We start from the raw sequence: 14,104 nt of genomic DNA, 5'->3' as shown, positions 1-14,104 counted from the left end.
TGTCCCTCCTCCACCATGTGGACTATCCCCAGGTGGTCAGTGTACCTCCTCCACCATGTGGACTATCCCCCAGGTGGTCAGTCAGTGTCCCTCCTCCACCATGTGGACTATCCCCAGGTGGTCAGGTCGTGTCCCCCTCTCTACCATGTGGACTATCCCCAGGTGGTCAGTGTTTCCTCCTCCACCACCATGTGGACTATCCCAGGTGGTCAGTGTCCCTCCTCCACCATGTGGACCATCCCCAGGTGGTCAGTGTACCTCCTCCACCATGTGGACTATCCCCAGGTGGTCAGTGTCCCTCCTCCACCATGTGGACTATCCCCAGGTGGTCAGTGTACCTCCTCTACCATGTGGACTATCCCAGGTGGTCAGTGTCCCCCTCCTCCACCATGTGGACTATCCCAGGTGGTCAGGTCAGTGTCCCTCCTCCACCATGTGGACTATCCCCAGGTGGTCAGGTCAGTGTCCCTCCTCCACCATGTGGACTATCCCCAGGTGGTCAGTGTACCTCCTCCACCATGTGGACTATCCCCAGGTGGTCAGGTCAGTGTCCCTCCTCCACCATGTGGACTATCCGCAGGTGGTCATGTCCTCCTCCACCATGTGGACTATCCCCAGGTGGTCAGGTCAGTGTCCCCTCCTCCACCATGTGGACTATCCCCAGGTGGTCAGTCAGTGTCCCTCCTCCACAATGTGGACTATCCCCAGGTGGTCAGGTCAGTGTCCCTCCTCCACCATGTGGACTATCCCCAGGTGGTCAGTGTCCTACCTCTACCATGTGGACTATCCCCAGGTGGTCAGGTCAGTGTCCCTCTCCTACCATGTGGACTATCCCCAGGTGGTCAGTGTACCTCCTCCACCATGTGGACTATCCCACGGTGGTCAGTGTGCCTCCTCCACCATGTGGACTATCCCAGGTGGTCAGTGTACCTCTTCCACCATGTGGACTATCCCCAGGTGGTCAGTGTACCTCCTCCACCATGTGGACTATCCACCGGTGGTCAGTGTCCCTCCTCCACATGTGGACTATCCCGGTGGTCAGTGTCCCTCCTCCACCATGTGGACTATCCCCAGGTGGTCATTGTCCCTCCTCCACATGTGGACTAGCCCCAGGTGGTCAGTGTCCCTCCTCCACCATGTGGACTATCCCCAGGTGGTCAGGTCAGTGTCCCTCCTCCACCATGTGGACTATCCCCAGGTGGTCAGTGTACCTCCTCCACCATGTGGACTATCCCCCAGGTGGTCAGTCAGTGTCCCTCCTCCATCATGTGGACTATCCCCAGGTGGTCAGTGTCCTACTCTCTACCATGTGCACTATCCCCAGGTGTCAGTGTCCTACCTCTACCATGTGGACTATCCCCAGGTGGTCGGTCAGTGTCCCCTCCTCCATCATGTGGACTATCCTCAGGTGGTCAGGTCAGTGTCCCTCCTCACCATGTGGACTATCCCCAGGTGTCAGTGTCCCTCCTCCACCATGTGGACTATCCCCAGGTGGTCAGGTCATTCCCTCCTCCCCATGTGGACTATCCCCAGGTGTCAGGTCAGTGTCCCTCCTCCACCATGTGGACTATCCCCAGGTGGTCAGTGTACCTCCTCCACCATATGGACTATCCCCAGGTTTAAACCCATACATCTAGAAGAACATTAAACCCATACATCTGTAACAACATTAAACCCATACATCTGGAACAACATTAAACCCATACATCTGTAACAACATTAAACCCATACATCTAGAACAACATTAAACCCATACATCTGGAACAACATTAAACCCATACATCTGGAACAACATTAAACCCATACATCTGGAACAACCAATTAAACCCATACATCTTACATGATACATATGGAACAACATTAAACCCATACATCTGTAACAACATTAAACCCATACATCTTACATGATACATATGGAACAACATTAAACCCATACATCTGGAACAACATTAAACCCATACATCTGTAACAACATTAAACCCTTACATCTGGAACAACATTAAACCCATACATCTGTAACAACATTAAACCCTTACATCTGTAACAACATTAAACCCATACATCTGTAACAACATTAAACCCATACATCTGGAACAACATTAAACCCATACATCTGGAACAACATTAAACCGATACATCTTACATGATACATGTGGAACAACATTAAACACATACATCTGTAACAACATTAAACCCATACATCTGAAACAACATTAAACCGATACATCTTACATGATACATATGGAACAACATTAAACCCATACATCTGTAACAACATTAAACCCATACATCTGGAACAACATTAAACCCATACATCTGGAACAACATTAAACCCATACATCTTACATGATACATCTGTAACAACATTAAACCCATACATCTGTACCAACATTAAACCCATACATCTTACATGATACATCTGTAACAACATTAAAGCCATACATCTGGAACAACATTAAACCCTTACATCTGTACCAACATTAAACCCATACATCTGGAACAACATTAAACCCATACATCTAGAAGAACATTAAACCCATACATCTGTAACAACATTAAACCCATACATCTGGAACAACATTAAACCCATACATCTGGAACAACATTAAACCCATACATCTGGAACAACATTAAACCCATACATCTGGAACAACATTAAACCCATACATCTGGAACAACATTAAACCCATACATCTGGAACAACATTAAACCCATACATCTGGAACAACATTAAACCCATACATCTTACATGATACATATGGAACAACATTAAACCCATACATCTGTAACAACATTAAACCCATACATCTTACATGATACATATGGAACAACATTAAACCCATACATCTGTAACAACATTAAACCCATACATTTGTAACAACATTAAACCCATACATCTTACATGATACATATGGAACAACATTAAACCCATACATCTGGAACAACATTAAACCCATACATCTGTAACAACATTAAACCCTTACATCTGTAACAACATTAAACCCATACATCTGGAACAACATTAAACCCATACATCTGGAACAACATTAAACCCATACATCTGGAACAACATTAAACCCATACATCTGGAACAACATTAAACCCATACATCTGGAACAACATTAAACCCATACATCTTACATGATACATATGGAACAACATTAAACCCATACATCTGTAACAACATTAAACCCATACATCTTACATGATACATATGGAACAACATTAAACCCATACATCTGTAACAACATTAAACCCATACATTTGTAACAACATTAAACCCATACATCTTACATGATACATATGGAACAACATTAAACCCATACATCTGTAACAACATTAAACCCATACATCTCTAACAACATTAAACCCATACATCTGGAACAACATTAAACCCATACATCTGGAACAACATTAAACCCATACATCTTACATAATACATATGTAACAACATTAAACCCATACATCTGTAACAACATTAAACCCATACATCTGTAACAACATTAAACCCATACATCTGTAACAACATTCAACCCATACATCTGTAACAACATTAAACCCATACATCTGTAACAACATTAAACCCATACATCTGTAACATTATTAAACCCATACATCTGTAACAACATTAAACCCATACATCTGTAACAACATTAAACCCATACATCTGTAACAACATTAAACCCATACATCTGTAACATTATTAAACCCATACATCTTACATGATACATATGGAACAACATTAAACCCATACATCTGTAACAACTTTAAACCCTTACATCTGTAACATCATTAAACCCATACATCTTACATGATACATCTGTAACAACATTAAACCCATACATCTGTAACATTATTAAACCCATACATCTGTAACATTATTAAACCCATACATCTGTAACAATATTAAACCCATACATGTGTAACAACATTAAACCCATACATGTGTAACAACATTAAACCCATACATCTGAAACAACATTAAACCCATACATCTATAACAACATTAAACCCTTACATCTGAAACAACATTAAACCCTTACATCTGAAACAACATTAAACCCATACATCTGGAACAACATTAAACCCTTACATCTGTAACAACATTAAACCCATACATCTGTAACATGATTAAACCCATACATCTGTAACAACATTAAACCCATACATCTGTAACAACATTAAACCCATACATCTGGAACAACATTAAACCCATACATCTGAAACAACATTAAACCCATACATCTGGAACAACATTAAACCCATACATCTTACATTATACATGTGTAACAACATTAAACCCATATATCTGTAACAACATTAAACCCATACATCTGTAACAACATTAAACCCATACATCTGTAACATGATTAAACCCATACATCTGTAACATGATTAAACCCATACATCTGGAACATGATTAAACCCATACATCTGGAACATGATACATGTGTAACAACATTAAACCCATACATGTGTAACAACATTAAACCCATACATCTGGAACAACATTAAACCCATACATCTGGAACATGTGTAACAACATTAAACCCATACATGTGTAACAACATTAAACCCATACATCTGTAACAACATTAAACCCATACATGTGTAACAACATTAAACCCATACATGTGTAACAACATTAAACCCATACATCTGATACATGTGTAACAACATTAAACCCATACATCTGGAACAACATTAAACCCATACATATGTAACAACATTAAACCCATACATATGGAACAACATTAAACCCATACATCTGATACATCTGTAACAACATTAAACCCATACATATGTAACAACATTAAACCCATACATCTGGAACAACATTAAACCCATACATATGTAACAACATTAAACCCATACATCTGGAACAACATTAAACCCATACATCTGGAACAACATTAAACCCATACATATGTAACAACATTAAACCCATACATATGTAACAACATTAAACCCATACATCTTACATGATACATCTGTAACAACATTAAACCCATACATCTGTAACATGTGTAACAACATTAAACCCATACATCTGGAACATGTGTAAGGGAGTTTGAAGACAACATGATTCTGACATCTGCTGTTTCCACTACACATGTTGAAATACAAATTAAATAAAACATTGCTTTTGTCAAATAAACCTGGAAATCTGCCTACTGACTGCATCACTACTAAGCTGTCTGTTTAAACCACTGGCACACAGCTTGGACACCCAGTCATACCCCACAAGACATGCCACCAGAGGTCTCTTCACAGTCCCCAAGTCCAGAACAGACTATGGGAGGTGCACAGTACTACAGAGAGCCATGACTACATGGAACTCTATTCCACAGTACTACATAGAGCCATGACTACATGGAACTCTATTCCACAGTACTACATAGAGCCATGACTACATGGAACTCTATTCCACAGTACTACATAGAGCCATGACTACATGGAACTCTATTCCACAGTACTACATAGAGCCATGACTACATGGAACTCTATTCCACAGTACTACATAGAGCCATGACTACATGGAACTCTATTCCACAGTACTACATAGAGCCATGACTACAAGGAACTCTATTCCACAGTACTACATAGAGACATGACTACATGGAACTCTATTCCACAGTACTACATAGAGCCATGACTACAAGGAACTCTATTCCACAGTACTACATAGAGACATGACTACATGGAACTCTATTCCACAGTACTACATAGAGACATGACTACATGGAACTCTATTCCACAGTACTACATAGAGACATGACTACATGGAACTCTATTCCACAGTACTACATAGAGCCATGACTACATGGAACTCTATTCCACAGTACTACATAGAGCCATGACTACAAGGAACTCTATTCCACAGTACTACATAGAGACATGACTACATGGAACTCTATTCCACAGTACTACATAGAGCCATGACTACATGGAACTCTATTCCACAGTACTACATAGAGCCATGACTACATGGAACTCTATTCCACAGTACTACATAGAGCCATGACTACATGGAACTCTATTCCACAGTACTACATAGAGACATGACTACATGGAACTCTATTCCACAGTACTACATAGAGCCATGACTACATGGAACTCTATTCCACAGTACTACATAGAGACATGACTACATGGAACTCTATTCCACAGTACTACATAGAGACATGACTACATGGAACTCTATTCCACATCAGGTAACTGATGCAGCAGTAGAATCATATATATTTTTTAACGGATAAAAGTATGTATATATAAAACTATAAAACTTATGTTGTATGGTGCTATTATACATTTTGTGTTGTAGATATGTAATGATGTAACAGTATATGATGCACTGATTTATTTTAAAAGAGTAGCTGCAGGAACTAATGGGGATCCATAATAAACCCCAGGAAGAGTAGCTGCTGCCTTGGCAGGAACTAATGGGGATTCATAATAAACCCCAGGAAGAGTAGCTGCTGCCTTGGCAGGAACTAATGGGGATTCATAATAAACCCCAGGAAGAGTAGCTGCTGCCTTGGTAACAGGAACTAATGGGGATTCATAATAAACCCCAGGAAGAGTAGCTGCTGCCTTGGCAGGAACTAATGGGGATCCATAATAAACCCCAGGAAGAGTAGCTGCTGCCTTGGTAACAGGAACTAATGGGGATCCACAATAAACCCCAGGAAGAGTAGCTGCTGCCTTGGCAGGAACTAATGGGGATCCATAATAAACCCCAGGAAGAGTAGCTGCTGCCTTGGGAGGAACTAATGGGGATCCATAATAAACCCCAGGAAGAGTAGCTGCTGCCTTGGGAGGAACTAATGGGGATCCATAATAAACCCCAGGAAGAGTAGCTGCTGCCTTGGCAGGAACTAATGGGGATCCATAATAAACCCCAGGAAGAGTAGCTGCTGCCTTGGCAGGAACTAATGGGGATTCATAATAAACCCCAGGAAGAGTAGCTGCTGCCTTGGCAGGAACTAATGGGGATTCATAATAAACCCCAGGAAGAGTAGCTGCTGCCTTGGTAACAGGAACTAATGGGGATTCATAATAAACCCCAGGAAGAGTAGCTGCTGCCTTGGCAGGAACTAATGGGGATCCATAATAAACCCCAGGAAGAGTAGCTGCTGCCTTGGTAACAGGAACTAATGGGGATCCATATTAAACCCCAGGAAGAGTAGCTGCTGCCTTGGCAGGAACTAATGGGGATCCATAATAAACCCCAGGAAGAGTAGCTCCTGCTTGGTAACAGGAACTAATGGGGATCCATAATAAACCCCAGGAAGAGTAGCTGCTGCCTTGGGAGGAACTAATGGGGATCCATAATAAACCCCAGGAAGAGTAGCTGCTGCCTTGGGAGGAACTAATAGGGATCCATAATAAACACCAGGAAGAGTAGCTGCTGCCTTGGCAGGAACTAATGGGGATTCATAATAAACCCCAGGAAGAGTAGCTGCTGCCTTGGCAGGAACTAATGGGGATTCATAATAAACCCCAGGAAGAGTAGCTGCTGCCTTGGTAACAGGAACTAATGGGGATTCATAATAAACCCCAGGAAGAGTAGCTGCTGCCTTGGCAGGAACTAATGGGGATCCATAATAAACCCCAGGAAGAGTAGCTGCTGCCTTGGTAACAGGAACTAATGGGGATCCATATTAAACCCCAGGAAGAGTAGCTGCTGCCTTGGCAGGAACTAATGGGGATCCATAATAAACCCCAGGAAGAGTAGCTCCTGCTTGGTAACAGGAACTAATGGGGATCCATAATAAACCCCAGGAAGAGTAGCTCCTGCTTGGTAACAGGAACTAATGGGGATCCATAATAAACCCCAGGAAGAGTAGCTGCTGCCTTGGGAGGAACTAATGGGGATCCATAATAAACCCCAGGAAGAGTAGCTGCTGCCTTGGCAGGAACTAATGGGGATCCATAATAAACCCCAGGAAGAGTAGCTGCTGCCTTGGCAGGAACTAATGGGGATCCATAATAAACCCCAGGAAGAGTAGCTGCTGCCTTGGCAGGAACTAATGGGGATCCATAATAAACCCCAGGAAGAGTAGCTGCTGCCTTGGGAGGAACTAATGGGGATCCATAATAAACCCCAGGAAGAGTAGCTGCTGCCTCGGCAGGAACTAATGGGGATCCATAATAAACCCCAGGAAGAGTAGCTGCTGCCTTGGCAGGAACTAATGGGGATCCATAATAAACCGCAGGAAGAGTAGCTGCTGCCTTGGCAGGAACTAATGGGGATCCATAATAAACCCCAGGAAGAGTAGCTGCTGCCTTGGCAGGAACTAATGGGGATCCATAATAAACCCCAGGAAGAGTAGCTGCTGCCTTGGCAGGAACTAATGGGGATCCATAATAAACCCCAGGAAGAGTAGCTGCTGCCTTGGGAGGAACTAATGGGGATCCATAGTAAACCCCAGGAAGAGTAGCTGCTGCCTTGGCAGGAACTAATGGGGATCCATAATAAACCCCAGGAAGAGTAGCTGCTGCCTTGGCAGGAACTAATGGGGATCCATAATAAACCCCAGGAAGAGTAGCTGCTGCCTTGGGAGGAACTAATGGGGATCCATAATAAACCCCAGGAAGAGTAGCTGCTGCCTTGGCAGGAACTAATGGGGATCCATAATAAACCCCAGGAAGAGTAGCTGCTGCCTCGGCAGGAACTAATGGGGATCCATAATAAACCCCAGGAAGAGTAGCTGCTGCCTTGGCAGGAACTAATGGGGATCCATAATAAACCCCAGGAAGAGTAGCTGCTGCCTTGGCAGGAACTAATGGGGATCCATAATAAACCCCAGGAAGAGTAGCTGCTGCCTTGACAGGAACTAATGGGGATCCATAATAAACCCCAGGAAGAGTAGCTGCTGCCTTGGCAGGAACTAATGGGGATCCATAATAAACCCCAGGAAGAGTAGCTGCTGCCTTGGCAGGAACTAATGGGGATCCATAATAAACCCCAGGAAGAGTAGCTGGTGCCTTGACAGGAACTAATGGGGATCCATAATAAACCCCAGGAAGAGTAGCTGCTGCCTTGACAGGACCTAATGGGGGTCTATAATAAACCCCAGGAAGAGTAGCTGCTGCCTTGACAGGAACTAATGGGGATCCATAATAAACCCCAGGAAGAGTAGCTGCTGCCTTGGCAGGAACTAATGGGGATCCATAATAAACCCCAGGAAGAGTAGCTGCTGCCTTGGCAGGAACTAATGGGGATCCATAATAAACCCCAGGAAGAGTAGCTGCTGCCTTGGCAGGAACTAATGGGGATCCATAATAAACCCCAGGAAGAGTAGCTGCTGCCTTGGCAGGAACTAATGGGAAATGTTTCAGATTTAGTTATTCAGGTTTAATTTATCTACCTTTTTTCTTAATCCTTCAGCATAGAACGCAACCAGAAAATTGTTACAAATGATGGAGAAATTGTCTCACCAATTAATATTTGGAATGAATAATATAATATAATAAGTTCCTCCAGCTTCACTTGACGAAGTGTGTTGTGTATTTATCTTAACAATCTGAATCTGCCACACCGTAACATTTTTGCAACAGGACGACCTACGGGTGGCAATTGACTCCTTTCAGACTATGAAAACCCCTGGCTGTCACGGCCTGACCTTAGAGAGCCTTTTTTATTCTCTATTTGGTTAGGTCAGGGTGTGACTTGGGTGGGCAAATCTATGTTTCTATTTCTTTGTTGACCTAGTATCGTTCCCAATCAGAGGCAGCTGTGTATCGTTGTCTCTGATTGGGGATCATACTTAGGCAGCCCTTTTTCCCACCTTAGATTGTGGGATCTTGTTTTTGTGTAGCTGCCTGTGAGCAGCCCAGAACGTCACGTTTCGGTTTCTTCAGTATTGTTTTTGGTGAGTTTGATATTTATTAAATGTGGAATTCTACACGCCTTGGTCCAATCATTCAAACGAATTTGACACTGGCCTTGAAGGTATTAAAATAGATATAATGCACGTCAAACATTTTATGAATATTGAAAGATCCACTACTAGTTTGAATTATTCATATACGTACATTTAGAAATGTCTGACACACAAAAAAGATCCACCCCTCATAGCCTGGTTCCTCTCTAGGTTTATAACCTCCACCCGGGACAGCCATAAGAGGACTGGCCACCCCTCATAGCCTGGTTCCTCTCTAGGTTTATAACCTCCACCCGGGACAGCCATAAGAGGACTGGCCACCCCTCATAGCCTGGTTCCTCTCTAGGTTTATAACCTCCACCCGGGACAGCCATAAGAGGACTGGCCACCCCTCATAGCCTGGTTCCTCTCTAGGTTTATAACCTCCACCCGGGACAGCCATAAGAGGACTGGCCACCCCTCATAGCCTGGTTCCTCTCTAGGTTTATAACCTCCACCCGGGACAGCCATAAGAGGACTGGCCACCCCTCATAGCCTGGTTCCTCTCTAGGTTTATAACCTCCACCCGGGACAGCCATAAGAGGACTGGCCACCCCTCATAGCCTGGTTCCTCTCTAGGTTTATAACCTCCACCCGGGACAGCCATAAGAGGACTGGCCACCCCTCATAGCCTGGTTCCTCTCTAGGTTTATAACCTCCACCCGGGACAGCCATAAGAGGACTGGCCACCCCTCATAGCCTGGTTCCTCTCTAGGTTTATAACCTCCACCCGGGACAGCCATAAGAGGACTGGCCACCCCTCATAGCCTGGTTCCTCTCTAGGTTTATAACCTCCACCCGGGACAGCCATAAGAGGACTGGCCACCCCTCATAGCCTGGTTCCTCTCTAGGTTTATAACCTCCACCCGGGACAGCCATAAGAGGACTGGCCACCCCTCATAGCCTGGTTCCTCTCTAGGTTTATAACCTCCACCCGGGACAGCCATAAGAGGACTGGCCACCCCTCATAGCCTGGTTCCTCTCTAGGTTTATAACCTCCACCCGGGACAGCCATAAGAGGACTGGCCACCCCTCATAGCCTGGTTCCTCTCTCGGTTTATAACCTCCACCCGGGACAGCCATAAGAGGACTGGCCACCCCTCATAGCCTGGTTCCTCTCTAGGTTTATAACCTCCACCCGGGACAGCCATAAGAGGACTGGCCACCCCTCATAGCCTGGTTCCTCTCTAGGTTTATAACCTCCACCCGGGACAGCCATAAGAGGACTGGCCACCCCTCATAGCCTGGTTCCTCTCTAGGTTTATAACCTCCACCCGGGACAGCCATAAGAGGACTGGCCACCCCTCATAGCCTGGTTCCTCTCTAGGTTTATAACCTCCACCCGGGACAGCCATAAGAGGACTGGCCACCCCTCATAGCCTGGTTCCTCTCTAGGTTTATAACCTCCACCCGGGACAGCCATAAGAGGACTGGCCACCCCTCATAGCCTGGTTCCTCTCTAGGTTTATAACCTCCACCCGGGACAGCCATAAGAGGACTGGCCACCCCTCATAGCCTGGTTCCTCTCTAGGTTTATAACCTCCACCCGGGACAGCCAGAAGAGGACTGGCCATCCCCCATAGCCTGGTTCCTCTCTAGATCTATACTCTCCACCCCTCATAGCCTGGTTCCTCTCCACCCGAAACAGCCAGAAGAGGACTGGCCACCCATCAGAGCCTGGTTCCTCTCTCTGTTTCTTCCTAGCTTCATGACTTTCTAGGGAGTTTTTCCTAGCCACCATGCTTCTACACCTGCATTGCTTGCTGTTTGGGGTTTTAGGCTGGGTTTCTGTACAGCACTTTGAGATATCAGCTGATGTAAAAAGGGCTTTATAAATATATTTGATTGATTGACTATTGCAGCAGACGACCACACATCCACTCCTGAATTGAATACTAAATGTATCATGTACAGCTACAGTTTGTCGGTGTGAATTGAATACTAAATGTATCGTGTACAGCTACAGTTTGTCGGTGTGAATTGAATACTAAATGTATCATGTACAGCTACAGTATGTCGGTGTGAATTGAACATTTGACCTCTACATTATACCTTGATATAAAGGTACAGGGGAACATTATACCTTGATATAAAGGCACAGGGGAACATTAGACCTCTACATTATACCTTGATATAAAGGTACAGGGGAACATTATACCCTGATATAAAGGTACAGGGGTACATTATACCCCGATATAAAGGTACAGGGGTACATTATACCTCTACATTATACCATGATATAAAGGTACAGGGGAACATTAGACCTCTACATTATACCCTGATATAAAGGTACAGGGGAACATTAGACCTCTACATTATACCTTGATATAAAGGTACAGGGGAACATTATACCCTGATATAAAGGTACAGGGGTACATTATACCCTGATATAAAGGTACAGGGGAACATTATACCTTGATATAAAGGTACAGGGGAACATTATACCTTGATATAAAGGTACAGGGGAACATTATACCTCTACATTGTACCTTGATATAAAGGTACAGGGGAACATTAGACCTCTACATTATACCTTGATATAAAGGTACAGGGGAACATTATACCCTGATATAAAGGTACAGGGGTATATTATACCCTGATATAAAGGTACAGGGGTACATTATACCTCTACATTATACCATGATATAAAGGTACAGGGGAACATTAGACCTCTACATTATACCTTGATATAAAGGTACAGGGGAACATTATACCCTGATATAAAGGTACAGGGGTACATTATACCCTGATATAAAGGTACAGGGGAACATTATACCTTGATATAAAGGTACAGGGGAACATTGGACCCTGATATAAAGGTACAGGGGAACATTATACCTCTACATTATACCTTGATATAAAGGCACAGGGGAACATTAGACCTCTACATTATACCTTGATATAAAGGTACAAGGGAGCATTATACCTCTACATTATACCTTGATATAAAGGTACAGGGGAACATTATACCCTGATATAAAGGTACAGGGGTACATTATACCTCTACATTATACCATGATATAAAGGTACAGGGGAACATTAGACCTCTACATTATACCTTGATATAAAAGTACAGGGGAACATTATACCCTGATATAAAGGTACAGGGGTACATTATACCCTGATATAAAGGTACAGGGGAACATTATACCTTGATATAAAGGTACAGGGGAACATTATACCTTGATATAAAGGTACAGGGGAACATTATACCTTGATATAAAGGTACAGGGGAACATTATACCTCTACATTGTACCTTGATATAAAGGTACAGGGGAACATTAGACCTCTACATTATACCATGATATAAAGGTACAGGGGAACATTATACCCTGATATAAAGGTACAGGGGTACATTATACCCTGATATAAAGGTACAGGGGAACATTATACCTTGATATAAAGGTACAGGGGAACATTAGACCCTGATATAAAGGTACAGGGGAACATTATACCTCTACATTATACCTTGATATAAAGGTACAGGGGAACATTATGCCTCTACATTATACCTTGATATAAAGGTACAGGGGAACATTATACCTTGACATAAAGGTACAGGGGAACATTATACCTTGATATAAAGGTACAGGGGTACATTATACCCTGATATAAAGGTACAGGGGTACATTATACCCTGATATAAAGGTACAGGGGTACATTATACCTCTACATTATACCCTGATATAAAGGTACAGGGGAACATTATACCTTGATATAAAGGTACAGGGGAACATTAGACCCTGATATAAAGGTACAGGGGAACATTATACCTCTACATTATACCTTGATATAAAGGCACAGGGGAACATTAGACCTCTACATTATACCTTGATATAAAGGTACAAGGGAGCATTATACCTCTACATTATACCTTGATATAAAGGTACAGGGGAACATTATACCCTGATATAAAGGTACAGGGGTACATTATACCTCTACATTATACCATGATATAAAGGTACAGGGGAACATTAGACCTCTACATTATACCTTGATATAAAAGTACAGGGGAACATTATACCCTGATATAAAGGTACAGGGGTACATTATACCCTGATATAAAGGTACAGGGGAACATTATACCTTGATATAAAGGTACAGGGGAACATTATACCTTGATATAAAGGTACAGGGGAACATTATACCTCTACATTGTACCTTGATATAAAGG

Source organism: Oncorhynchus kisutch, linkage group LG10, assembly GCF_002021735.2.
Source record: "Oncorhynchus kisutch isolate 150728-3 linkage group LG10, Okis_V2, whole genome shotgun sequence".
NCBI lineage: Eukaryota > Metazoa > Chordata > Actinopteri > Salmoniformes > Salmonidae > Oncorhynchus > Oncorhynchus kisutch.
This window is presented reverse-complemented; position numbering follows the sequence as displayed.